This window comes from Sminthopsis crassicaudata, chromosome 4 (genome assembly GCF_048593235.1).
Source record: "Sminthopsis crassicaudata isolate SCR6 chromosome 4, ASM4859323v1, whole genome shotgun sequence".
NCBI lineage: Eukaryota > Metazoa > Chordata > Mammalia > Dasyuromorphia > Dasyuridae > Sminthopsis > Sminthopsis crassicaudata.
In genome coordinates, this window is record NC_133620.1 from 476,587,727 (window position 1) to 476,615,502 (window position 27,776).

Sequence of the window (27,776 nt, forward strand, 5' to 3'; positions counted from 1 at the left end):
ATTTTGATTGACTGCTAAACTCCCAGTCTCCCCTGTATTCACAGCTCCTACCTCTTTGCCACTTTTAACCCCTTTGCAATATGACTTCCAAAAATACCACTCTTCTCAACTGTTCTCTCCAAGTACTCTGGGCATCTTTTTAAAAATTATATCACTGAAGTTGATAACAGTCAACAAATGTAAACAGCCCCAAACAAAACGGAATAGGAAAGAGGACCAAAAGAGCTGTATATTAAGCTAAATCTCTACTTTAAAGATACATGCGTGTATTCAGTTCTATGTGTTCCTGGGAATACTACTTCTTCCCGTGGCAGAAAACCAAAAGGCAAAAGCTAGCATTGGCAGGGAGAGGACCAGGTCCTCTTCAGTGCTGCAAAGCAGCTCAGCCAGACGATTGAAGAAGAAGGAACCAGAACAAGATGGTGACATTTGTTTGTATATCACCACACTAGGCTGAGGGAAGGAGTCATGTGTCCAGTTGGGACCAGATCTGTATCACTTAGAAGTTACTGGAGGCATAGAAACTGATTGTAAAGCATGCAAGGAGAATGTCTGGAGATCTCCCCATTAAGGAAATATCTATTGAAGGGGAGAGAGTCCAAAAATGAACAATAAAAAGGAACATAAGGGGTCCAGGAATGGAGAGATTGAAATTGCCAAAAATCTCAGCAGGAAGAAAATTCAGTTCAAGTCCTTGAGCTCATACACTGCTAATCACATAAGTCAATAAGGAAAATATTAACAACAGGGGGGAAAATGGCCTCCAAATGAAACAAGGCATCTATAAATAAGTGGTGTAAAATTAATTAACACCTGATGAGGCCTTGTGGATTTCTAGGAAAGCATGGAACCACAACATTATGTTCTGATTGATTTAGAAGAGAAAAAAGAATTGGGAGAGACTTAAGTATTTAGAATTTCAAGGGGATTTACCATTGATTTGTCCAACCCTGTTGTATTACAGATATTCAGAGATATAAGGTGATTTATTCATAGTAAACATAAAACCACATATTCACACATTTCCTTGAGACAATATATTTAAGACTATTGCTACTACATTACAATACATATATTTTACAAGAGCCTCACTTATAGTTAAACATAGATCTTCTAAAGGAGGACACATTTTGATGATATTTCTGTAATCAACAGTTTTCTCATTGTTCATTGATAAATATATTTGTATATGTGTGTGTGCGTTTTAGATCTGTTAGCCATGAAATAGACATTTCTTTTCTTCTTTCAACAGTCTGCTTTAGAATATAGAAATTTGCTGCACAATCCCGATGTGAGCAGGACCACTTGAGGAAGTCTCTCTTGCTCAAAAGAGAGGAAGATTTTGCAGAGAGCTGGCAATTTTCTAAACAAATGAACTGCACAACATCTTTTTTACACAAATAAAAAGTGCTGTTTCGAAGGGAGACCTAAAGTTGGAAGCTGCTAAAATGCTCCTTCAAGATTATTCTAAAATACAGAATGTCATAAAATGTAACCTCAACATTATGATAGAGTAATTTTCAAAAATGTTTCCTTAAATGTCACTGTTCAGAGAGACCTTTTGTATGTTTACCACTTTTGCTGTTGTTGATGACTATTGAACTCTTCCCCATCCTTGTTTCCAATCTGTTAACTCTTCTTTCTCCCTTCAATGGCTCTCCTTTTCTTTCCAATTCCCCCCTTTCCCTTTTTTTATTCTCTATGCTTCTCTTATTCATTCTCTCTTTTTCTCTTTCCACATCTTCACTTTCTCCTTCCTTCCTTTGCTCCCTTATTCCTTCTTTTCTTTTCTTGCTTTCCCTGATAATCAGCACAGAGGCTTTTAGCTTCTCCATTTACAACTAAGCTGGTTCACCCTTCCTTAGGCAGCCTGATGACCCCCATTTCCCAAAGGCTTATCATATTGGTACTGAACTTAATATGGATACAGTAAAAATTTGGTCTACTGCAGTTCTTAATGTCCAAGATTAAGCAATATAATAGCTTCACGTTCCCCCAAGGCAGAGAGTTTACAGGCTTATACCATCCTTTCTGGAGATTTCCCTTTGTTGTTCATTAGTCTTCTTTTCCCTCTCTTCCCTTCCCCTTGTGTTTTCCATTTCCTTTTCTTCTTTCTTCTTTCTCTATATTATAGACTCATGAGACTCATGAATATCATGAATAAGAGAAAAGCATGTCAGTGATCCTCTAATCTAATCGTCATTAATTCTCTCTGTAGCATCTCTACAAATACCCTGGTATTTGAGTTCTTAGGAAGAAAGCAAAATAATTACATTTATTAACATCTAATAAACCTTAAAACAATATATCTTTCATAACTATTAACATAAAGTGCATCCTATTTTTTATATAATTATTTGTTTTATATTACTTACATCAAGTTCACAAGTATTTGACCCTTTTCCTTAATTTTTCATCATGAAATTGTATTCTTCTCATACTGAATATTAATTATACCTTTGGCATAATTTTCCAAGTCTATCCTTGATTAAAAGCCATACTTTTTCAAAGGTGTTTAAATGACTGGTTCCTAGGCCATTGTAACATGTTTATCTACATCACCTGGATAAGCTTCTTAACCTTTTATGATGTGTGATATGGTGAAAGGTTGTGTTACAGTCAGTGTTCCATCTCCTTATTAGTGAAAGATCAAGGCTATTTTTCTCAGTATTCTCAGAATGATCCTACGCTTATCAGAGTTTGTCAGTCTCTTAAAATGTAGCAGATTTCCAGATCCCTGGAGAGTAAAAAAAAATATCCCCAAATATTTTTGAGGTAAATATTTTACACTTTTATAAAGATAATCAAATTCTTTAGTTTCACCTACCTTCTCTGACAGTGGTTTTAGTATAATCTTGCCCGAAGGAAGTAAGTTTCTTTAGTATAGACAATTGTTTTTAAAAACCTTTAGCAATCCACTCTTGGTATTATCTTGTCCACTATGACGAACATTTTTTCTTTATAGCAATGATTAAGTTTTCTTTTTTCTTTTTGTTTTCAGTGTTCCTCTGACTTAAAGATAGATAAAGGTGCATTGTAAAAGGTTCTTTAATAATACACTTCCCCTTTTCTCTAAACTACCTGTTCCTTTGGAGCTTTTCGCTTATTTTCTGAGAGTTATTTGGACTGCTGTGCAACGATGGTTTCTCATTTATTTCTACCAAGAATTGGTTTCATTTTGGACTCGAATAATATTTGGAATGCTTGATTTCTCCAAATCAACAATGGCTAAAGCAGTATGCTCTTAAAATACGACAACTTGTGTATGTTCTCTTGTAAGGAAATACTTTCCTAAAAATCACAGAATTTAGATACACAATAAAAACAACAATCCAACAACTATATAGAGCATGAAATCTTATTCTCACTGGACTGAGAATTCACTACAGTTAGCGGAAGCAGCTCAGTCTAACTATTTCTGATCAAAGTTGGATGATCTGAGTCAGCCATCAGTAGAAGGACCCTCACATGGTCATTGCTGTCACAAAAAGAAACAATCAAAATTTTCAGTTATCCCAAGTAATTTGCACATAGTCTGGTCATTCTACCTCTACTTGAAAATCTTCAGAAATGGAACACTCTGCTTCCTAAGACAGATTGTTTGGAATCTCTCCATTTTCTCTCTTATATTGAGCTAAAATGCCTCCTTATAATTTCTAGACTTTGGCCCAATTTTTTTTTGCCCCTGGGGACAAGCAGAATATATCTAATGTTTTTTTTGTTATTGTTGTTTTTGTTTTTGTTTTTGTTTTTTTGTTTTCCTGAGGCTGGGGTTAAGTGACTTGCCCAGGGTCACACAGCTAGGAAGTGTGAAATGTCTGAGACCAGATTTGAACTTGGGTCCTCCTGAATTCAAGGCTGGTGCTCTATCCACTGCGCCCCTAACTGCCACCTAACTGCTCCCTATCTAATGGTTTTTTAAAGTGTAGAAAGTGTCCTCTGCCATCATTTTGATTCCCTGATTAAGCACTTCTGGGAATCCTCTGGATTTGCAGTTTTTCCTAAAACCTTATATCCAAAATAAGACAGCACCCCAAATGGGCCGTGGCCAGATCTCAGTGATTTCCTTTTTCATTTTGAGTGATGTCATTCTCTTCCTCAACTCTACAACTTAATTACAGCTCTTGCCTCCTCTTTTTCATAGGCAAACTCCTGGAAAAATCTGCCGTATTTGTCACCATCACTTTCTCATTTTTACTTATTCCTTTATCCCTTACAATAGAACTTCCTTTCCTATTACTGTTACAATATCTCTAATGTCCCTATAATCTCTTTCTTGCTAAATCAAATGCTCTCACCAATCCTTATGCTTCTTGACTGCTCTGCAACATTTGGCACATTGATAATATCACCTGCCACATGACCTCTATTTGTCTTGCTGGTCTTCCAAAACTTGCTATCTTTGAGTTACCCCAGGACTCTGTCATTATCCTTAACGTTTATTTTTACAGTTTTTCTTATAGTAACCTCATTAGCTTTGATGTATTCACTTACCATCTCTACAAAAATAATAGAGTAATTTTGGTGTGTAAAAAAAATATAACTTCACACAGTTTACGCTCATCTCTCCTCATGAGCTCCACTACTGTGTCTCTAGCTGCTAGCTGGACCTCTCCATTTGGATATCCCATAGGCTTCTAAAACATGCCCGTGTGTCCAAAGCAGAGAACTAGATGTTTCAGAAGATCCAATTGTGGCCTCTTTGAAAATATCCTTGAGTTTTTATGTAGCCTGAAAGTTTCAGAAGAAATGAGCCTTTTTATGATCCCTCTTTTTTCTACTCTCCAGTGGGACAGTACTGATAAGAATTTTTCTCTGCCTTCTCAGAGCTCTCTTCTTAGTTATCATGTTTAAATAATACTCCCATCTGATGAAATAATACATCATTCTTCAATTTTTAAAAATCCAGTGGGGGGGGACAAACCTTTTTACTTTTTATTTCTAACAGGAAGACAATATGTTTATATACCAGTCGTAATGGCTCTGGGTAAAACACTATTTATCAAAACTTGCAGAGCCAAACTAGGATAAAAGTGCTTGGGATTTTGGTCTTCAGTATTGACATCTAAAGGAGGGGGGCACATTTCTTTCCTGAGGAGTTAACCTCTCAAGCTGTGTTCTCTTGATCCCTTCCAGTAGCCTCGTTTCTCTTGTGAGTTCGGCTAAGATAACCAAACATAAACATGTAGACAACTGGATTTGCACAGGCACCAGAATTCCTGCTTATTTGTCACCAAAACATTCTCCTCGTCCATCTTCTAACATGGAGATCCACACTTATGTTTTGGCTGTGTCTTGACCTGTTCTGAATATAGCTTAGGTGCGTAAGCTATAAGATTATTTTCCCCAGCTTTCCTTATATAGGCAGATTACTGAAGCGTGACTGAGAGGGCTTAGCAGGCAGGACTTTCAGGTTTGCCATTTGCTACCAATGTGACCTTGGAATACTTGATTTCCTCATTTGTAAACTAAGGGGTATAATACCTACATGTTTTAGGGATATGTCATAAGGTTCAAAGGAAATGAATGGTTGTACGACCTCTATAATCAAAAGTCAAGTTCCTTCATATTTAAAGCCCTTCCCAAGTCCTTACATCTGCAGTCTTCTTACATATTTCTTCCCCTCTCACATCCACTTTTTGATCCAGCTACAATGACTTATTTGCTGTTGGTTTACTGCACTGGAATTCCCGTCCCTTCTAACTCTGCCTTTTACCTGGAACGCCCTTGCTAACCACCTTTCCTGGCTTGCTCAAATCCCCCCTTTTGCAGGAGGGCTTTCCAGGTCTCTACCCCTAGCACCTTCCCTCTAAGATTGTCCCCCATCTCTGCTGTAGGATCTTCTATCTGTCTGGTTATTTATGAGTTGACCCCTTTTAAAAAGTGAATTCCTTGAAGATCTGTTGGATAGTGGTTTTCCTTTTTTATCCCCACTTCCTGGCACAGTGCTGAGACTGACTGATTCCACACATCCTGGGGCACAATCATTCAACCTGCTTTGTGCTCCTTGTGCATGATGCTCTGGCTTTGTACCGACTATTCAACACACATGGAAACACTCTCTCCTGTGCCTTCTGTTCCAGGATCCCTGATTCTTCTTAAGGTTCCATTCAGATGCTGCATCCTGCAATCAGATCTCCCTGGACTCCCAGCTGCTAGTGCTGCCTTCTTCAAGGGCACTTTCCTCACCCTCTGAATGCATTATAGAGATTATACCTATCTTTATTCACGTTGCCTCTCCTTTAGAGTATATATTTTATTGAGGGCAGTGACTGTTTTTACTTCTTTTCTGTATCTACTGAGCTTCACAGAGTGCCAGGCATATAGCATGCACTTTACAAATGCTATTTGATCCATATTGTAATTTGCTAATATAAAAGGCAGAATAGACTCTGTGAGCGCACATTATCTTCTCACTGGCTCCCAAGTCGGAGGAACTGGATTCAAGATTACATTCATGTCCTTCAGAATCTGCTCTTTGCCTAAATGTGATTTCTTATTGAGATGATACAGTTGGATGGATTCTTCCTCACGACTAGATAAATATCATGTTGGCAGGAGGAGGTTTCCAGTGGTGTATCCCAGGATTCTCCTTGGATCTGAACTATTTAACTTTGGTAGCAGTGATTGCCATTTGCCATACGAAGACACCTTTCTAAATTTTGTGAGTCATCACAACCAAAAAGAGCGAATATGATAGCTAATAGAATAAAATTCCAAATTGTTTTCACCAATTGAAACAATGATCCGAAACCAACAAGGTAATGTTCAACAGTCATTTAGGTCAATCAGTGAGTTGTAGAACTATAGGATGGAGGAAATATGCTTGGTCAGTACTCCATCTAGGAAAAAAATCTGCTGATGACTTTGGTGGACTTAAAAGTTTAATAGGAGTCAGCATTTAGATACAAATATTAAAAATATATTTAAAAGTACCTTAATACTCCTACTCTGCTTTAGTAAAAATATTATTCAGATCAGGACTGAGGACTGTCCTATTATACCCTGCATTATTTAGATTGCACCTGAATTATTGTGTCCTGTTTTCAAGGGCTTTTTTTTGAAATAAATATCAACAAATTAAAATGTATTACAAGGATGTTTTCACAGTGACTTCAGTAGTTATGGAGCACAGACAGTTGTAGAGCAATAGATGAAGGGACAAGCTTGGAGAGACTTATATCAACTGATGCTGAGTGAAAAGAGTAGAACTAGGGGATCACTATACACTTCAACAATGATACTGTATGAGGATGTATGCTGATGGAAGTGGATATCTTCAACATAGAGAAGAGCTGATCCAATTCCAATTGATTAATGATGGACAGAATCAGCTACACCCAGAGAAGGAACACTGGGAAATGAGTGTAAACTGAGAGCATTGTTTTTTTGTTTTGTTTTGTTTTTTGTTTTGTTTTGTTTCTCTTCCCAGATTATTTTTACCTTGCGAATACAATCCTTCCTTTGCAACAACAACAAAATGTGGTTCTGCACATATATATTGTATCTAGGATATACTATAACATATTTAACATGTATGGGAATGCCTGCCATCTAGGGGAGGGGGTGGAGGGAAGGAGGGGAAAAACTCGGAGCAGAAGGGAGTACAACGGATAACGTTGTAAAAAAAAATTACCTATGCATATGTACTGTCAAAGAAAATGTTATAATTATAAAAATTAAGAAAAAAAAAGAAAAAAAAAGGGTTAAGGTAGAATTAGCTATAAAACTGCCAGAAAAAGTAAGTTTTCAAATTATAGAAAACAAAGAACTTGTGAGCAACAGATATATTTTGAAAGTAACTTTTGAAAGTCAAATTTCCAATATGCCTTTTTTTTAGATAGTGATCTGTATGTAGTAGAGATGCATGGTTTTTCACATATCCCCTCTGTATATAGAAAAGTTCTCCTTTTTGTAAAATTTAGAATTATAAAATTCAAAATAAAAAATTATAACATTGACCTCAAAGTTCTTATGGAAATCTGATAAGATGTTTCAAAAATTCTTCACAATCCTTGAAGTACTTTAGAAATGATATAAATGTGTGATATGAGTTATAATTATCATTATTTAGTTTTAAATTTGAATTGTTTATTATGTGTCTTTGTTATGTAGAATGTTTAAAAATAAAGAAAAAAGGGAATATTAAAAAAATAGATGAAGGGACAGATTTGAATTTAGTGAGGACTTTCTAAAATTGGAAGTGAATAAGAATGGTTCATACTATCATACACTAATTTACCTACACTATTCAAATGTATTTATGAATACAGTCAGTATTCTAATGACAAATTCCTGGTTAATTTCTGTCTCCTAGAATCATAGATTTAGAGCTGGAAGAAAGTTAAGAGATTCTCTAGTCTAATTTCATCAATTTATAGGTAAAGAAATTGAGGTTCATAGAGCTTAAGAGATTGGGTCAGGGTGATGTAGTAAGTTGGCAGAGTTGGGATATTAACTCAAATCTTCTCAAGTCAAGATTGGGCGTGCCCAAAGTATTCAGTGTTATTGACCTAATCCTCAAAGGTCCTTCGTTATCCTTGTGGCCAGGAACGGATCACATAATCATCATCTCAAAAAGCAAAGACATCTTGGGTGGTGGATGAGAGCCCTTCAGTAGAAAGCAAGGAAGCTGGATTCTGGTGCCATCCCCCCTAGGAGCTATATGACCTTGAAAAAAATCACTTAAGGGCTCAGTGCTAACATCATGGCTGCCTAGAAGCAGGGTCAGGGTAAAAAAAAGTCTTAAAGTCCCTTTGAACACTAAGATTTCTTAGGTTCGTACAATGTAGTCATACCACCATGGAAGATCCTTGCAGATGAGATGGTTTTAGGAAATCTGAATCTATTAAGTCCCAAAGTCTGCTTTTAATAATGGCAGGTTAAGATTACAGAAAGACTACTGAGCTCACAAGTCAGAGATGGAATTTTCAGTCCTATTTCTGTTTGATGATTTGCTGACTTTGGCTTTGGATAAGTCATTTAAATTACAAGCTACAGTTTCCTGATTTGTAAATTGGTCTTGCAAAAACTTCTACTAGTTCATAGAATGATCATGAGAAATTTTCTCAGATGAAAAGACTATGGAAATCAAAAATGTTCTCGTTGTCTTTGCTGTTGTTAATAGAATGTAGAATATTGTACACTGGTCTCTGAATGAAGAAATTCTGGGTTGTGGTGCAATTGATAGAACATTGGGCTTAGAGTTATGGAGGTGTGTTTAAATTTCTCCTCAGACACTTCCTTGTTGTGTGACCTTATCTTAGTCTGTTGTTCATTTGTGAAATGGGGGTGTTATTATCCATAATACCCACTTCACAGGATTCCTATGAGGACAAAATAAAATACTAGATATTACTCTGCAAGTCTCAAAGCTTTTAAAAATACCTATCATTACTGTTTACTTTTACTCCTATTAAGATATGTAAATTTAAAACCATATTTCTGTGATTCTGAAAATATGCTGGGGATATCACAAGCTGTTGAGTCTAGAAGCTAGGAGTTCTAGTCCGAACTATTACTAACTAGCTCTGTGATCTTAGGAGAAGAAAAAGTCAGTTCACCATTGTGGGCCTTAATGGATAATGTCACTGGATTAAATGACCTAAAATTACCCTTCAACCTTAGTTACAGTGTATGCTACTATTCAGTTAATGAGTTAATTGAAAAAAATGTTGCTAGAAATGGAAAACAGTAATTAAGAAACCTAGTTCCTCTTTATCACCTTTCATGAAGACAGTGGTAATGATCAATAATATCTTTGAGTTCTTGAGGTTGAGTATCTGCCAAGAAGTTTTTCAGTCCTTCTAGGACACACAAATTTATTTACATGATGTCTTCCTTATAAATAATGAGCCCAGAGCCTCCATGATACAATGGATTATTTTATGAATTAATTGTTATGACCAAAACAATAAGATAAAATTTATCCCATGGGGGGGGTCAACCTTCTGGTTGTGAGATTTTCTGAATTTTGCTATTGTGTTCCTCAAATAATAGACACACAGATTCTCCCTGGGGCTATACTAAAACTCACTCTTGCTCAGTAGGGCCTATTAAATGTTCAATTCCACTGACATAGTTTTTGAGAATCGAGGGTAATCTCTATACTACAATAAATCATCACAAGAGGACTGAGGTCAAGTATGTAAGTCATTTACCATTTATTCCTAAATGGCCTCGCCTTTATAATCTTGTTGTTGTTCAGTCTCTCCATCATGCATGAACTATAGCACCTTGGATCTTTCTATCTTCTACCTCTGGAAATCTGTCCAAGTTCATTGTTTCGATGGCACTCTCTATCCATCCCATCTTCTGCTCGGCCTTTCTCCTTTTGCCTTCAATCTTTCCCGATATCAGGGCCTTTCCCAATGAGCCCCTTCTTCTCATTATGTGGTCAGAGTATTTAAGCTTCATCATCAGTATTTGAACTTCCAGTGAATAGCCTGAATTAATTTCTTTGAGTATTAACTGATTTGATTCCTTTGCGATCCTAGGGATTCTTAAATTAAAAGTCTTCTCCAGCACCACGATTAGAAAGCATCAGTTCTACAGTGCTCACTTTTCTCTATAGTCTAACTCTCAGAGTCATACATTGCTACTGGAGAAATTTTAGTTTTCATCTTAAGGACTTTTGTCAACAAAATGATATCTCTGCTTTTTTAGTCCAGATTTGCCATAAGTTTCCTTCTAAGAAGCAAGCATCTTTTAATTTAATTTCATGGCTGCAATTGTTGTCTTAATGCTTTATAACTTCTACCTTCCAGAAAACTGAAGTTTTCAGTCTTAAATATTAATTTGGAAACTATGGTTTAAATTGCATGTATTTTTTATGTAGAGCCGGGTATTTGGATGAAGACCAGATGGAAACACTGTTGGCTCGAGCTCAGGCAGAGATTCTTTCTGTTCAACATAAGCTGGAAAATGATTTGAAGCAAAAAAAGAAAAAACTTTGCCACAAACTGATAATTAAGAGAAGATGTGAAATGATGCAAAAAGGTAATATAATTAATGGCCAGGATACTAAATAGCTCTTTTTGATATATGACAGCAATGCTATTATTTGTCAATAAGGAGAAATGCTAACCTTAAACACAGATGATAGTTGGACATTTCAGTTCAGGACTTGTCACTGATAGTCCCCTAGGCATGAAATTCTTAACATCTTCATCTCTGTCTCCTGGGATCATCCACTTCTTTCAAGTTCCAAGTTAAGTCTTAACTCCTCCAAGAAGCTGACCCTGATCTCTTTCCTCTATTTGTTATTACTGAATGCATATCACATACATGTGATAAAATACATATTATTTACATATATTTACCAGTTACCCAGCAAACAGCTATGTACAAATAAAATCGGTAGGAAGATGTTATTTGTATATAGTTTTTTTTTTCCACCATTAGACTGTGAGCTCCTTAGAAGCAAGAACTCATTTGTGTGTTTGTTGCCTTTCTTTTTTGTCTTCAGTCCTTAGCATAGTGCTCAGAACATATAAACATATAATAATCTTTAATATTGTTGAGTCGTTATAATCATGTCCGACTCTCTACGATCCCATTTGGTGTTTCCCTGGCAAAGATACGTAAGTGGTTTACCACTTCCTTCTCTAACTCATTTTTACAGATGAGGAAATGAGGCATTAGCTGGCTTGGCCAGGATTGCAGTCTAGTCTGAAGCTGGATTTGAACTTGGGTCCTTCTGACTATAAGACCAGCACTCTGTCTACTATGGCACCCAGCTACCCCAATTTGGGTTGACTGATTAACTTGCAATCTAGGTTAAGCACACAAATTCTGGAAGGAACAACTTTACTTGCCCCAGAGACGGTGAGCATTGTCTAGTTTAGTATATAAATTATAGCACATTATTAAAGTTCTTCTGATATGTAGGTTAGTATTCACAAGCATTTATTCATCAATCATTTAGGTGAGGTTCACTGTGTTTATATGAAGAATATAAACTTGAATTTAGACGTGATTAACTCAATTTAACCAAAATTGATTGTGTTGTCTCTGCTTTGTTCAGAACTTTTCTAAACTCCTGAGGGAAATACAAGCTTTTCATAAGATTTATCCCATGTGGTATTTGAGGCACTAGAAGGAATAGGAAGAGAGCCTCAGAGTCTGGAAGGCCTAGATCTAAGTATCGCCTCTGCATGAGTTTGGAAAACCTACTTAATCGTCCACTATCCAAAGCAAAGCTCTAAGACTATAAGTTAGAAATGAATTTCTGATGCGCATCTGAGGAAGGAATTTCCACACTGGGAATTTTCTTATTAGATGAAATTATAGTCCTAGAATAAAACAAAAAAAGTTATCTAATTCAATTCAGCTAACGTATTTTAGCTCACCACTTATTGTGTGTAGAGCACTAAGATACAGGGTGTCTCAAAAATCTCAGTGCCAGTTTAAGTTTTGTTAGCCAAGAACTGCCTTAAGACTTTTGGGACATCCTCTATAAAATGTGGATAAGACATAGCGAATACAAGTAAATTCAACGACACTTATTAAGTGCCAACTGGATGCAGAATCTTGTATTATTAGTTCCTGGTATCAAGCAAAAACTCAACTCTTGTACTCTTGTCTGTCTGCAACGACTAGGCTAAGAAGGAGATATGCCGTCAGCCAGGATGTTTTAAAAGTTAAGGGGATCATTGGAATGATTGAGCTGTACCATGCTAAATGGAAGGGGGCTGTTATCATGGATATGGTGCTAAAGAAAGTATCCATTGAGAACTCTCCATAACTTGTCCCATGCAAAGTGAGCCTCCTTGGGTCATCTGAAATTCAAGCAATGATGCTGCTCTGTGGTTGCACAAAGCTGGAGCGTAGAAAAGGGACTAATGTATTCAAAGCAATTACTTTACTTTATGCAAAAATGCCCAATTAAGCAATTTAGATTCTTGCATGCAGATTTCTGTGAATTGAACTGGCCCTGCTGTGTAAATTGATAGATCAAACTAACTGTCTATGCAAGTGAAAATTATTAAGGCTCTTCATGGAAGGCAAAAGCTTTTTGGTTCCATGAATCATACCCAGAGACAGTTTTGGGAGAAAGGATAAAATTCCTTTCAGAGACCTTAATTACCGTACCGTGAGAGACCTTATTTCGACCTAGAACCATCATGAATACTAAAGAATTGTCATTCTTTCTTCATCCTTCGTAAGAATTTTTTCTTTCCTTGGGAATCATAAAATATCAGAGTTGTCATGAATTTCAGAGGTCAGCTAGTCCAATTTGTAGCATTCATTTTTTGCAGATTTGGGTTTCATGAAGCTGGCCAATTGGTCAGAAAAATATCATCTAGGATGACAGGGACAACCCGTCTTTGATGCAGAGGCAAAAAGTGGATAATTTATAAATAAATCCATGAATAAACAGTTTTAGTAGTATTGTTGTAGTTTAGTATGAGCCAAATACAACATCTGTGACAAGCAGTTGTCCAACCTTTTCTTGAACATTTTCAAAGAAGAGGAATTTACAATCATTCAAGACAGTTCATTCCAGGACTGGTTGTCTTTCGTTGTGAGGAAATTTTCCCAGCTCCCCTGCCATTCCTCTACCCAACACTCCCTACCCCTTAAATTGAGCCTGACAATCTTGTCATTTCTGTTCACTAGTTGGAGTTTTCCTCCTGAAATCAAGTAAAAATCTCATTCCTCCAATATTTGAAAAATTTTAGCTGACCTTTGTATTGCCTTTTAGAGTTTACAAAGCATGTTTCCAATACCTTTTGGAGCAAGTCAGGGAAAGAATTATTATTCTCATTTTAAAGACAGGGAAATTGAAGAAGAGAGAAATAATATTCTCATTCTGCTGCTAAGGCTTTTCTTTTCTGGGCTATATATCTCTGGTGTCTCCAGCAGATTCTCTCATTCCCTATTTTCTATTCCTCTCACTCATCTGGACAGCCTCTGGCTTGTGAAGGTTTTTCCTAAAGTGGCTCCCAGAACTTTATACCACATTTCAAATGTGGCCAGATAAGGTGATAGTGAAACCATCAACTCCTAATACTAAAAAAAAATGCTTAGTTATTAGTCAATTAATGAACTTTGGCCTGAAAATGAAAAGTGGTAGAAAGAAGTTCTAATTAATGCCAGATCATGAAAAAAAATTGCTAAAATTACAGAAGAAAGCCTTTATAATATTGAGAAGATATACCAGGGAAGATTTGGGGGATGATATGAATGAGAATTATATAGGAGAAGTAGGCATGGAAGGAAATGGCCATTTTGTTCACATCATGGTTCCATCAGAATCAATAACTGACCCAGAAAATGGATTTAAAATAACTCCTTCTTGGTGAATCTGTCTTTATTTTGTTACTTTATCACGGCTTTCCTTCTTTGGATAATAACAAGATTTATGTAGCACAATCTCCTTCATTTCTTCAATTCTAGTCGGTGGTGACTACCCCACTTCTGCACTCTCATAATTACTCCTTACCAGTCTATCTCTAAGCCCCTCCACACACACTTAATATTTTACAAACTATAACAAGATAGCACACTCTTCAGTATGGCTTTGCTTGTAAGCTTAGCTTTTTCAGAAAGTTGTGTTTGTTCCTGGAAATTGTGTATATCAAATTATAGTGCTTGATAATGAGTTGCAAGGTCCTCCCACAATCAATGCCAGATCCAATTGTATCTCCTCCCATCCCCACTAAACTATAGCAACACTGACAACACTTTTTATTCATGCTCTTATTTACAAACTATCCTATTTCTGCCTCTGCATCATACACAGGTTGTCCTTCTCATCTGAGATGTCATCTTTCTGACCAAGTGGCCACCTTTAAGAAACCTAATTTCTTTTATTGGAAAAACATTTCCTCCATGCAGCCATCCCAGATTAATCTCATCAATCTCTAGTTTCTTCCTTTATTCCAGAAGCTCAATTTAGCCAATATCTTCAAGTTCCTAATACGTACATAGCAGACTGAAGCAAGATATGGCAGAGAAAACAAAGATTATTGTTAATCAAGAGGAAGAAGCAAAGGTATCACTGAATACGATATCAGAGGGCTCAGCTTTGGTGCTCAGCTACTGGCATCTATTAGCTTTGGGGCTTGGGGCAAATTATTTAATATATCTGAGCCCTCATTTCCTTATTTGGAAAAAGAAAATTCTATTTCACTCTAATAAGAGGTGTTAGTTTTAGAAAAGTTTTTGGCAAGCAAAGTTCTATATAAATATGAAGAGGAGGAAGAGGAGAAGTTATATTGTTATCATTATCCCTGTAACTCTTGTTTCTCTACTATGATGATTGATCCACTTGAGATTTATTACACTGAGCTTTAGAAATAACTCTGTTAAATTGGACTATTTTTATAAGGGGGGTTATCAGGATGATGAGGAGCCTAGAAGTCAGGTAACACAAAGAACAGTGGAAGGAAATGGGGTTGATTAGCTGGGAGGAGAAAAGAGTTAAGTGGGCCATGAGACCCGTCTTCAAGAATCAAGACATGTGGATATCATGTGTCCTATTGGACCATAAACTAGGAGTATTGGGTCTAAGTTGCATTTTTGGCTTGAGATGAAGAAATATTTTCTATGAACCAGAACTGTCTGTGTTTTATCTTAGAATCTTTAAGCATGATCTATCCTATGATCGTTAACTAAATGCTCCTTGTTAAACAAAAGAGATTATTTTTTTTTCTATCAATATAGATTAGACTTCATAGTAGCTAAGGTCTTTTCCAATTTTAACATTGTTATTCTGTTAACAAGGGAAACTACATGCCTTCTAATATGGATACAGACAGGAAAGAATAAATATTAGTCTATTATTTTTTCTATTAATTAATAACAGTATTTTGATGGGAAAGAGTTTATGACCATCACTATCTACAGTACTTGAGACATAGGGGACCTTTCATCAAGGTGATGATCACGTGATCCTAATGTGATAATTCAGAATTTTCCCAAGGAAATTTGTATGATGCAATAAACATTGTCATGCTAGCTGGGAGCCACAATCTCTTTAGCCCACACACTCTTCTCTTGAGATTATCCATGGGAAATATACTATCAAAAATTCATGGTTGGTCTTCTTGATATGAATCTATAGGAAATATAAAACCTTGTCCTCAAAGATATTATAGTCCAGTAGAACATAATTAGAAGGGAAATGCTGTGATATGGTAAAGAAAAATGAGCGAGATGAAAAATTACCAGATGGGTAATAAAAAATTAACAGGTTTTTTAACATTATTTTTTTGAATACTTTAGCAAAAAGAACTGCAGAAGGAACAGCTTTCCATGAGGGATGCCATTAAAACCTCTGGAGAGGTTAGCCATTACTTGTTCCACTGGCGATCCATGCTATCTGAGCACAATGCCGCACTGGAAGAGCTAGTTGAAAGACTTGACTATGATGCCCTGGAAGAACTGAAGACCTTAAAGCAGGGGCTTACTAAGAAAGCGACTGATGAATTGAGACGCATCCAGAATGGTGTGATGACACAAGAGTTACTGAAACTCAATGTGTCCTGGCTCTTCTTGCAGCAAATTTTAGAAGAACACAGCAAAGAGATGGCCATCCACACTGAGCAGGTTGAAGGGGAAGAAAGGGACAAGAGTCAAAATTGTCCCTAAAACGTGAAGCAAAATCTATCTGATGAACTGGAGAGAAATGTGGCAGAACAGAAGGAATTAAGGCATTGGGAACAGCTAGTATTCACGTGAGTGTCTCAGTTGTTGATTTTTTTAATATCAATGTCTAAAACATGAAATTATTCAAATCAGGATATACAATCACAAACATGCATTGAGTACCTACTATGTGCAGAGCTCTGTGGGTGGGATCTGGGCTTGGAGGGGTAGAATTTAGGTAAGACACAGTCTATTCTTACAGTGCCTACCAATCTAGGAGGAAGATAAAACTTGGACACATAAAGGCTATATACAACATGACTTGTTAAGTGCTTAGGAGATTTAAGATAAAATTATATGTGGGAACTAAAAGAAAGGTCATTATTACTGCTTTGAGCGGATCAGAGTAAACTTTGTAGGAAAATGGTGTTTGAATTGGGCTTTATAGGTTAGGTTGTGAACCTGAAAACTATTGCTGTCCCAAAATTGATAATATATTTTAGAATTCAAGTGTTTTAGACCCCAGCTTTGCTACTACAGCTTCTGCACCTTTACTAAGAGCAATCAGTTGTAATAGCAGATCTGAGGATGACATGGAGCCATCTTGCAAGGCTGTTCTATAAGCTACACAAATAATGGTCCTCTGTTTTTCCACCCTCGTCCTATCCATCTTCATGCTTCATAGAAGGGAAGGAAAGAAGTCCCTGAAAGTAGAGACTGCATTTTTAAAAAATTGTGTTAATAGGTCTGCAAAAATGCTCCAACAAGGCAGATGCTTGATGAATGATAGTTTCATTTTTTTAAAAGAAGTAAATAAATAAAAGCAGGGCAGGAATCTCACTAGGTAAGGATGGGGAGGGAAGACACAAAAGGTTAGGGCACTCCTTGAGCAAAGGGACAAAAGCAGAAAGGGACAGGATGGGAAAATGCAGCAGAGAGTAGCTCAGTTTGGCTGGAGTATAGAAAGCATAGTGGCAAGTAGATAAAATGAGGCAGCTAAGATATGGTAACATCACCTAGAAGCAGCTAGGAGATGCAGTACTTGGAGAAATGGGCCTGGGGCAGAAATCTTGAATTCAAGTTTCAGCTGGAGACAGTCCTAGGGCAAAAGTCACTCGGGGTTACGGTTAGTCCATTTTGCTTTGCTCATTTTTGCAGTGGTGATGAAAATAGGATTTATTCCAGGATTGTTCTAAGGAGAAACAGAAATAATATATTACAAACCGATAACATAAAATGCTTTGCAAACCTTGAGGTGGTGTACATACATACACGTATGTCTTTATGTGTTTTTGTGTATGGATGTATATGCATATGTATGTATATTATTACTGTGAAGGTCTCAAATTTGGTTCTTTGAGCACAAATTGGAGCAGGTTTCTCTTCTCTTTTCCAGAGATTTTCTTTTTTGATGGGGAACAGCTTTTAATTATTCCTCATCACCTACCCCTTGAGGTAACTGGTTCAGTAGATAGCATTATACAGCTGGAATCAGAAAGCCTGGGGCTCAAATATGGCTCCAGAGATTGACAAGCTGTGTGACCTTGTTTGTCTCAGTTTCTTCAATTATAAAATCGAGATAATAATAACACCTAACTTCTAGGAATACTGTGAATCAAAAAAATTAATATAGGAAAGGTACTTAACATAGGGTCTGATGCATAATAGGTATTTGCATTCCTTTCCTCTTTTATAAAATCAATTCCAAACTTTAAAATGTGTGTGTGTGTGTGTGTGTGGGAGGGCAGATGGATGTCAAAGGATATGCACATTTTGATAACTTTTTGGGCATAATTCCAGATTGCTCTCCAGAATGGCTGGATTCTTTCACAACTCCACCAACAATGCATCAGTGTCCCAGTTTTCCCACATCCCCTCCAACATTCATCATTATTTGTTCCTGTCATCTTAGCCAATCTGACAGGTGTGTAGTGGTATCTCAGATCAACAGGCCTTTTTAAGAACCTCCTATGTATCAGGCACGGTGCTAAACAGGAAAAAAAATCTAGTTAAGACTAATTACTATCTAGTTATGATAGTTAATATTTAATGAAAAACTAAGTGAGAATAGTTGAAAAAATAACTGAATGAACCAATTAGCCCATGTAATCAGCAAGTTTATTTTCTACTGGATGAAGAACGAAGGGAATAAATATTTATTAATTGCCTACTAGTGCCTAAAGTACTCAGCACTTTACAAATATTGTCTCGTTTGTTCATCACGATGACTCTGTGAGGTACATGTTATTATCATATCCATTTTACAGATGAAGAAACTGAGGCAAACAGATTTAGGCGACTTGTCCAGGGTCCACAGCTAGTAATTGAATGAGATGAATTTTAATTCAGGTAGGTATTCCCTGACTCCAGGCCCAGAGTTCTATTCACTACCATACTTGGCTGTCTCCAAAGAGTTTCTAGAGATCTCCAAGAAATGTTTTCTTGTATTTCTTGTTTTTATGTGACATATGTATACACACACACACACACACACACACACACACACACAGAGTTGTGTTTATAATGTTTCCTAACTAGGCAGAATGGCAAAGGAAAGGACTGAATTCCAAAAACATGCATGAAGTATATAAAAGTTTGACTCTGGAAGTGGCAGGATTTGGGTTGTAGTTGGGGATAGAGAGAGAGAAAATAAGAGTAGGGGGAAATATTGAAAGACAAATAACATATGGTCTCAGGCTTGTGAAGCTCATAGCTTGATCATTAATATAATGAATGGCCTTGCTACTGTCCTGCTCAGTATTTGGACTAGCAAGTTGATGTGTAGTATTGTAGTAATATTATCTCCCTTAATTTCTTATATTTTGTCTATCCACACAAGACTGAGAGAGAGGTATTACAATATTCCTTTTACAGATGAAGAAAGGAAAGGAGGCATTTATTAAGTGTCTAGTTCATACCCGGCATTGTGCTAAACACTCTGTTAACATTAGTTTGTTTGATCCTTACAACATGAGGAAACTAAGGCAAACAGAAGTTGCCCAGATCCTGCAGCTACATAATATTCGAGATCAGATTTCCACTTTGGTCTTGGTGCCTCCATGCCCATTTTGGTATTCCTCGATTTGACAACCATTCAGGGGAAGAGACAAATTCAATATAAATTGACAGAAGGACAGAGTGGCTAGAACACGTATGGAATTGTGAGCAGCACTAGCACAGGAGTAGCATCTAGGTGATAGTCACAAGGCTGAGAGAGAGATATTACATTATTCCTTTTACAGATGAAGAAAGGAAAGGAGACATTTATTAAGTATCTATTTCATACCAGGCATTGTACTAAATACTCTGTTTAGGAAGTGATAATCGTGCAATACTTTGCCATTTCAAGTCTTCACCTGCACCAGTGTGTGACAGTCTAGGTAGGACATTTTGTATGACATTTGTCATGTGTGATAAGTTAGAGGATGACCTGAGGAAAAAGATCAGGAAGGGAAGAATCATCATTATATGAATACAAGTTGAAAAAAAGGGAGCATTTAGCCCGGAGAAGGGGAACCTCCCACCTTTCCTTGGGCATCCAAAGAACCATCGTGCAAATGAGGAATTTGATTTTTTTCCATGTTACTACAGATTGTGGAAATGGGAGTGATGAGAGATGGGCTCAGGGAGGCCTATCTTGGCTCTGTCAAAGCTTTCCAAAAATAGGACAGCCAGCCTTGCATGTTAGGGCAGTCCCGGTGCTCGTGCTGAGGATAGATGGCCATCTGTCAAGGATGTTTAAGTTGGCCCCAAAGGGGAGGAGTAGGAACAGTGAGGGGAAAATGTAGAGAGGCAAAATTTGTAGAGAGCATATAACCCTGCCCTATGTGAGAGTGACTTCATAATTAAGCAGAGATTTTCAAGACATTCCCAAATGGGACTGATGGAACACTTGTTGGGGAGTTGTAGGGAGAGTTTTTACTTAAGTACAACTTATATTAAATGAGCCCCTCGAAAATTCCTTATAACTCTGAGCTCCAGATATCTGAGAGGGAGTAGGGCATAGGAATTGGAGCTCTGGATTTGGAGTCAGGGAAATCTGGGTTGCCATCCTATATTGGACAGCTCCTGGTTCTGTGTTGGCAAGTAAGAACTTCTCCAACTTCTCCGAGACTGCTCATTTGTAAAATGGGGTTTTCCATGCTTTTCTCTTGGGCCTATTGAGTTCTTCAGATGGAATAATGATGCTATCTATTATGATTATTTGAAAAGAACTTCCTGCTTTGGGAGGGATCAAAGAATTTTAGGAGTAACCTTGGAGAGCAGCACCTCATGTTTTGCTCAAGGTGAAAGAAAACAAATGGCCAAATGAAAAGACAAACGCAGCCTTTCTGACTCCCAATTCCATGAGTTTATCCCCTATACCACTATACACAACCTTCAAAATCTTTATGTCAGAGTAAGTTGAATTAAAAGTTGATAATCCCATTGTCAGACTAATATACGTGCAATGACCACAAAATTGCCAAGATTGTTTAAAATGTGGAGAGGTTCTACTGTGGGCTCTAATTAGCAGCCCTGCAGAGAAGATTGAAAGATATACTGAGAGGCGTGTATTACAATCAACCCATCTGTACCAAGCTGTCATGGAACCAAAGCAAAGTCACTTCATCATTCTTGTTTTCAGATTCTTAACCTTTAAAATGAGGAAAATAGCATATTCTTATATATTTTCAAAACTTGAAGGATTGTATGTCAGCTATTAATAATAATATTACTCTTCTGACCATCATCTAATTCTTCTAGACTCTTTTGATATAATTCCAATAGAAAATCTCAGGATGAACCCATGTCCTGCTCTTATACTCTTATGTTGAATATTTTCTGGACTATCACCAGTCTACCATATCTTACCTGAGTGACCTTATGCCAATAACTTTGATATTCTTAGCCTCAGTTTCCTCAGTTTCCTCATCTGTGAACTAAGGATGTGGGATCAGCTCCTTTATAGGAGTCTAGCTTTTGCCATACTACCAATGTAGTATTCCAATTTTTCCAGCAATTTTTGTCAAATCCAGAAGCTGAGGTCTTTGGGTTTATCAAACACTATATTATTAATCATTGACTATTATGTCTAGTGAACCTTACCTATTCCACTGATCCACCATTCTATTTCTTAGCTAATACCAAAATTTTTAGATGACCACTGTTTTATAATTTAGTTTTACATCCAATACATCTACGCCACTTTCATTTGCATTTTTTCATTAAGTTTCTTGAAATTGTTGACCTTTTGTTATTTTAGATGAGCTTTATTATTTTTTCTAACCCCTTAAAGTAATTTCTCGGCATTTTGATTAAGTAAATAACTTTAGGAAGAATTGTCATTTTTATTATATTAGTTCAACCTACCCATGAGCACTTGCTATTCTTCCAAATGTTTAGATCTAACTTTATTTGTGTGAAAAGTGTTTTGCAATTGTATTCACATAGTTCTTGACTTTGTCTTGGCAGGTAGAAGTTAAAATATTTTATATTATCTCCAGTGATTGTAAATGAAATTTCTCTTTTTATCTCTTGCTGCTGGATTTTGTTGGTAACATGTAGAAATGCTGATGGTTTCTGTGGATTTATTTTGTATACTGCAACTTTGTTATAGTTATGAATTTTTTCTACTAGTTTTTTAAGTTGATTCCCTAGGATTCTCTAAATATACCTTCATATCACCAAAGAGTTATAATTTGGTTTCCTCATTATTTATTCTAATTCCTTTAATTTCTTTTTCTTCTCTTATTGCTGAAGCTTACATTTCTAATGCAATATGGAATAATAAGGTGATAGTGGGCAACTTTATTTCACCCTAATATTATTGGAAATACTTCTAGTTTATTCCCATTACATATGATGTTTGCTGATGGTTTGGATAGATGCTACTTGTCATTTTAAGGAAAACTCCATTTATTTTTATGCTCTCTAGTATTTTTAATAGGAATAGGTATTGGATTTTGTCAAATGATTTTTTTGTATCTATTGAGATAATGATATGATTTCTGTTTCATTATTGATATAGTCAAATATATTAATAGTTTTCCTAGTATTGAAACAGCCCTACATTCCTTATATAAATCTTAGATGATATATAGTATAATTTGCTGCAATCTCTTTGCTAATATTTCATTTAAGATTTTTGCACCAATATTGATTAGGGAAGTCAGTCTATAATTGTCTTTCTCCATTTTGACCCTACCTGGATTAGGTATAAGTACCATATCTGTGTCATAAAAGGAATTTAGTAAGACTCTTTTCCCTATTTTTCCAAATAGTTTGCATAGTATTAGAATTAATTGTTCTTTAAATGTTTGGTAGAGTTCACTTGGAAATCCATCTGACCCTGAAGATTTTTTTCTTAGGGAGTTCATGAGCTTTCTCAATTTTTGTATAAAATGGGACTACTTCAGAAATTCATTTCCTCCTCTGTTAATCTGGGCAATTTTTTTAAACATCCATCCATTTTAATTAGATTATCAGATTTGCTGGCAAAATAGCTTCTAATTATTGCTTTAGTTTCTTTTTCATTGGTGGTATGTTCATCTTTTTCATTTTTGATGTTGGTAGTTTGTTTTTTTCTTTCCTTTTTCTAATCAAATCACAAAAAGGTTATCTATTTTGTTGGGTTTTTTCCATAAAACCAATTCTGGTTTATTAATTAATTTAATAGTTTGCTTAGTTTCAATTGTATTAATCTTTCTTTTAAATTTCAGAATTTCTAATTTGATATTTATGGGTTTTTAATTTGTTCTTTCTCTAGCTTTTTTAGTTGTATGCCTACTTCATTGATCTCTTTTTTCTCTATTCTATTCACATAAGTATTTATATATAAAATTTCCCCTAAGAACTGCTTTGGTTGCATCCCATAGGTTTGGGTTTGTTGTCTTATTATTGTTATTCTCTTGCATGAAATTATTGTTTCTAAGATTTGTTGTTTGGCACAGTCATTCTTTAGAATTAGATTATTTAATTTCCAATTGGTTTTTAGTCTATCTTTCTCTGACCCTTTATTGAAGATAATTTTTATTGCATAATGGTCTAAAAGGAAGCATTTACTCTTTCTGCATTTTTGTGCATACTCCCTCCCTCTTTACAGCAAGGAGTAGAAATGAAAGCAAAAAGTCAGCCCATACCCTAACCAAATCTGACAGGATATTCAATGATCTCACCTCCACAAAGAAGAGAGGGGATTTTCTCCTGAAGTCTCAGAGTCAAACTTGATTTTCCCAGTTACACAGTGTTATTCACTTGCGTATTCTGTTCTTTTGAGTCATGTTGTTCTGGTCATTGTGGATGCTATTCCTAGACTTTGCTCATTTCACTGTGCATCAAACTTCTTTAAGTCTTGGCTATGCATTATGTCCATTGTTTCTTATAGCAATATTCCATTGTGTTCACACACCACAATGTTTGCCTGTAACTTGTTAATTATTGGCCATTAGATAATGCCATTTTGCAAGAGTTCTGAGCCCACAGTTGGGAAGATTCATCTTGCTGAGATCAAGTCCAGCCTCAGATACTCACTAGCTATGTGACTCTGGGCATTTAACCCAGTTTGCTTCAAATTTTTTTTTAATCTGTAAAATGAATTGGAGAAGGTTATGACAAACCACTGTAGTGTTTTGGCCAAGAATACACCAAACAGGGTGAAGAGTCAGCGACAATTGAAACAACTGAACAAAACTGAACAAAAACAATAACAAATGTCCCAGGCTTGGTGGTAGACATTAAAGATATCAATTCAAAGACCAAAATTAAAAAGACAAAATATATCAATAGTCTCATTAATAAAAAGAAAAGAAATGGGCTTAATTTTCCCATGTTTATTTAGCAGGTCTTTGATTCCTAATAACAAGTAATGTCTGAAAGCAAAGGGTCTTGTTGTAAATAAAACAAGTGGAATGATACAATTCCAGAGCATTATAGAATACTTCTGTGGTTTTGAAATGCTAAATTTTTAAGACTTTAAAAATGCAGGTTATTGGTATGCTAGAAACAATATCTTTTGATAACAAGAGGTCCATTATCTACTATTGGCTGAGAAGGACTTCAGTATTCAAAGCCACAGGATATAATTTCCTTTCCTTGCACTGAATAGTTATATTTTTGTTTGTCATTGATTCTCAAATAGGAATGTGCTGAGTTGAATTGTCATGTAGTTTTCCTATTATGAATTCATTTATATTTTAATATCACTTGCAGATTATTTGTCATACCTGACATCTGAATCATTAAAATTTAAAAATCATCTAAGACCTTGGTAAAGACCTTGTACAATCTAAAACTTTAGGCACCACATTTGTGTCCAAGTTATCACTTGATGCTTGTTTGACCTTCCTTTTGGGTTAGCACATTGGTGAGAAAATAACAATGATTCATTATAGACTGAATAGTGTCTATGAATGGTGGGGGAGGGAGTAGAACTTAATAATCTACATGAGTTATCAGTTCCATGAGACCTTGATACATAGAAGTGACATCATGGCAGTGAAATGGATAAATGAATCATTGAGTTCTAAAGTTGGATAAAAACACATTTTCCTCCCTACCCAAGACAAGCCTGAAAGAAAGCCAGACTCTAATATCATATTGTAAACCAATTGTTATCCAGTTTCTTTTGATGTCCTTCAAGGAAAGGGGAGACACTATTTCCTGAAACAGTCTGTGTCTTATTTAGGCAACTCTAAATATTAGGAAGTTTGGTTTGTTTGTTTTTTTTTTCTCATAAAACCAATAATTTTCCTCTTTGCAAGTGAGATAAATATTACCCAAAAAAGGAATTGCATTTGTTAAGTGAATCATTCCTCATACAAAGTTCTGTTGGTAACCAGTGGAGCATCCCAGACATAGAGCTTACTGGTGGAAAGAACCATATATCTGGAATTAGAAAAGTTCAAATGCTGCCTTTATGTGTACCAGTCATGATCCTCGAACACCTATTTCTCATCTAGGTCCCAGTTGCTTTATCTTTAAAAGTGGGTTGGGGGCAGCTAGGTGGCGCAGTGGATAGAGCACCAGCCCTGAAGTCAGGAGGACCCGAGTTCAAATCTAGTCTCAGACACTTAACACTTCCTGGCTGTGTGACCCTGGGCAAGTCACTTAATCAACCCCAGCCTCAGGAAAAAATAAAATAAAATAAGTGGGGTGGTAGATCTATGAGTTGGTCCACCCATCCTGGAAAGCAACTTGGAACTCTGCCCACAAGTTACTAACCTGTGTGTACCCTTTCACCAAGGAGTACAATTCTAGGCCTGTCCTCAAATAGAAGAAATAAAGAGGGAAAGGACCCCAAAGGTTAATATATACGTGTGTGTGTGTTTATAACTTTGAAGAGATCAGTTTGGGTTGAATCTCACCATCTGAAGCCAGACCATGGGGAGTACAGAAGAGAATAAAAGGAGAGCAAGTGAGTGCACTGATGCAGATGATAGTCTGAAATTTAATAACAAAAGGCAGGAGAGAAGTATTAGATAAAAGTTAACAGGGATTGGTGAATCAAGTGAAAGCTTTTTGACCATATGACATGTTTATAGGCAGTAAGGAAGCAGCCAGTAAGCAGAAGGAGACCGAATGACAAGAGAGACAGAAGGAATAACTGAGCTCTGTACTATAAGAGGCAGAGTGGAATATCACTCTTATCATTGCCTCCTGGGGAAATCTATGTAGGTTGCGCAGAAGAGGTGGCATCTCACATTGTGAACATATGAAGAATAAATAGAATTTTAAAATATTTTTTTCTTTATTTCAATAGGAAACTTCTATGTTTTCCTCTTTCCTTATCTGAAGAAGAATTACTTAAAATGAGACAGGAGTTTCACAGCTGCTTTGCTCAGATGGACAACAGCTTAGCCTTGCCACGGATCCGGGCCCGGGTTTTGCTGCAGAATTTTCAGACAGATTGGAGAGAAGCTGAGTTTCTGAAAGTGGACCAAGCCTTCACAGCTCCAGATATTCAGGTAGGATGCTCCCAGAGGTTGAATTGTACAGTTTCAGAGGCACCAAAAAGCAAAAAAGGTTTGAGCTGAAAACGACATTAGAATATGGGTTGTAGAATGTTGGAACTGGGATAGACCTTAAAGCATAGATTGTTGGCAGTTGGGATGGACCTCAGGGATTACTTAGTCCAACTCCTTTATTTTATAGAGGAAAAAATTTTTTTAAAGAAAGAACATATTTGCCCAAGCTAATGGCAGAATTCAAAACAGAAGCTGGTCTTTCTGAATAAACAGTCAAGTACATCATTTTGTGTAATATTCTTCTCCAAAGTATAATGATCTCTGGGAGCATGTTTCTCTGGGGGCTTCTGGAAGCAGCCTTTCCTTCAGTTCTATGTAAATACCCCAAATGCAGCCAGGAGTTAAAATCCAGATCCTTTATTGTTTCCATCAAAATCTTGTCTCCTTCACTTGAGCCTCCAGCCAGCACAAAAGTGGAAAATGTAATGAATCTGTCTCTCCTTCCAAGAGTGGACTTGTGGGACTGGCCCTGAGAGCTTCTTGCTTATATGCTGTACACACACCAATCATTACATCACTAGGAAAGCATTATTTGTTGTAGAATTAAATCCATGCTAAACTAGATTTAACCATTGTCTCCTCAATTCCACTCAGTGCATTGTTTCAAGTTTTGGCGCATAAGATCTCCTCGCAGGATCAGATCAATCCCACTGAACCACGCTCAATTAGATAATTATCGTCTCTATCCATTCCACTGACTTAGCACCTTGTAAGAATCCTAACAATTTTGCATTGTAGGAATATCATTTCCTAGCATACAGGAGATATTCTTACAATTGTCATGTGAGATTAATTAGTGAGGACACGAGAATACACGAGAAGCTTTTAGGGAATGAAAACTGCAAAGCTTCTGAAAGAATGCTAACAAATACAACAGAACCACATCTAGATACTCTCAGATTTTAAGAAAATCCTACAAATTTGATTTTTTTCAATGACTGGACAAAGGTTGGACATGAAAAGTTGAAAATAGTTTATATGGTGGAGCAGGGAATGGTGAATGAAGCAGGGGATGAGAAGTCAGGAAACCTGGGTTCATCTGCAGGCTCTGTTGGGGCTGCTATGTGTCCTATCGTTATCTTTCAGTTATTATGTGTAAACATACATATATATGTAAACACGTATGTGCATACACACGCATGTATGTTTATTTACTATGTTCATTGTGTTTATACCTTC

At 36.4% G+C, this 27,776-nt stretch overlaps 1 pseudogene; it reads left to right on the top strand.

Annotated features, from left to right (window-relative positions):
• Positions 1–27,776, top strand: part of LOC141540964 (limbin-like) — a 153,191-nt pseudogene that overhangs the window by 67,102 nt on the left and 58,313 nt on the right.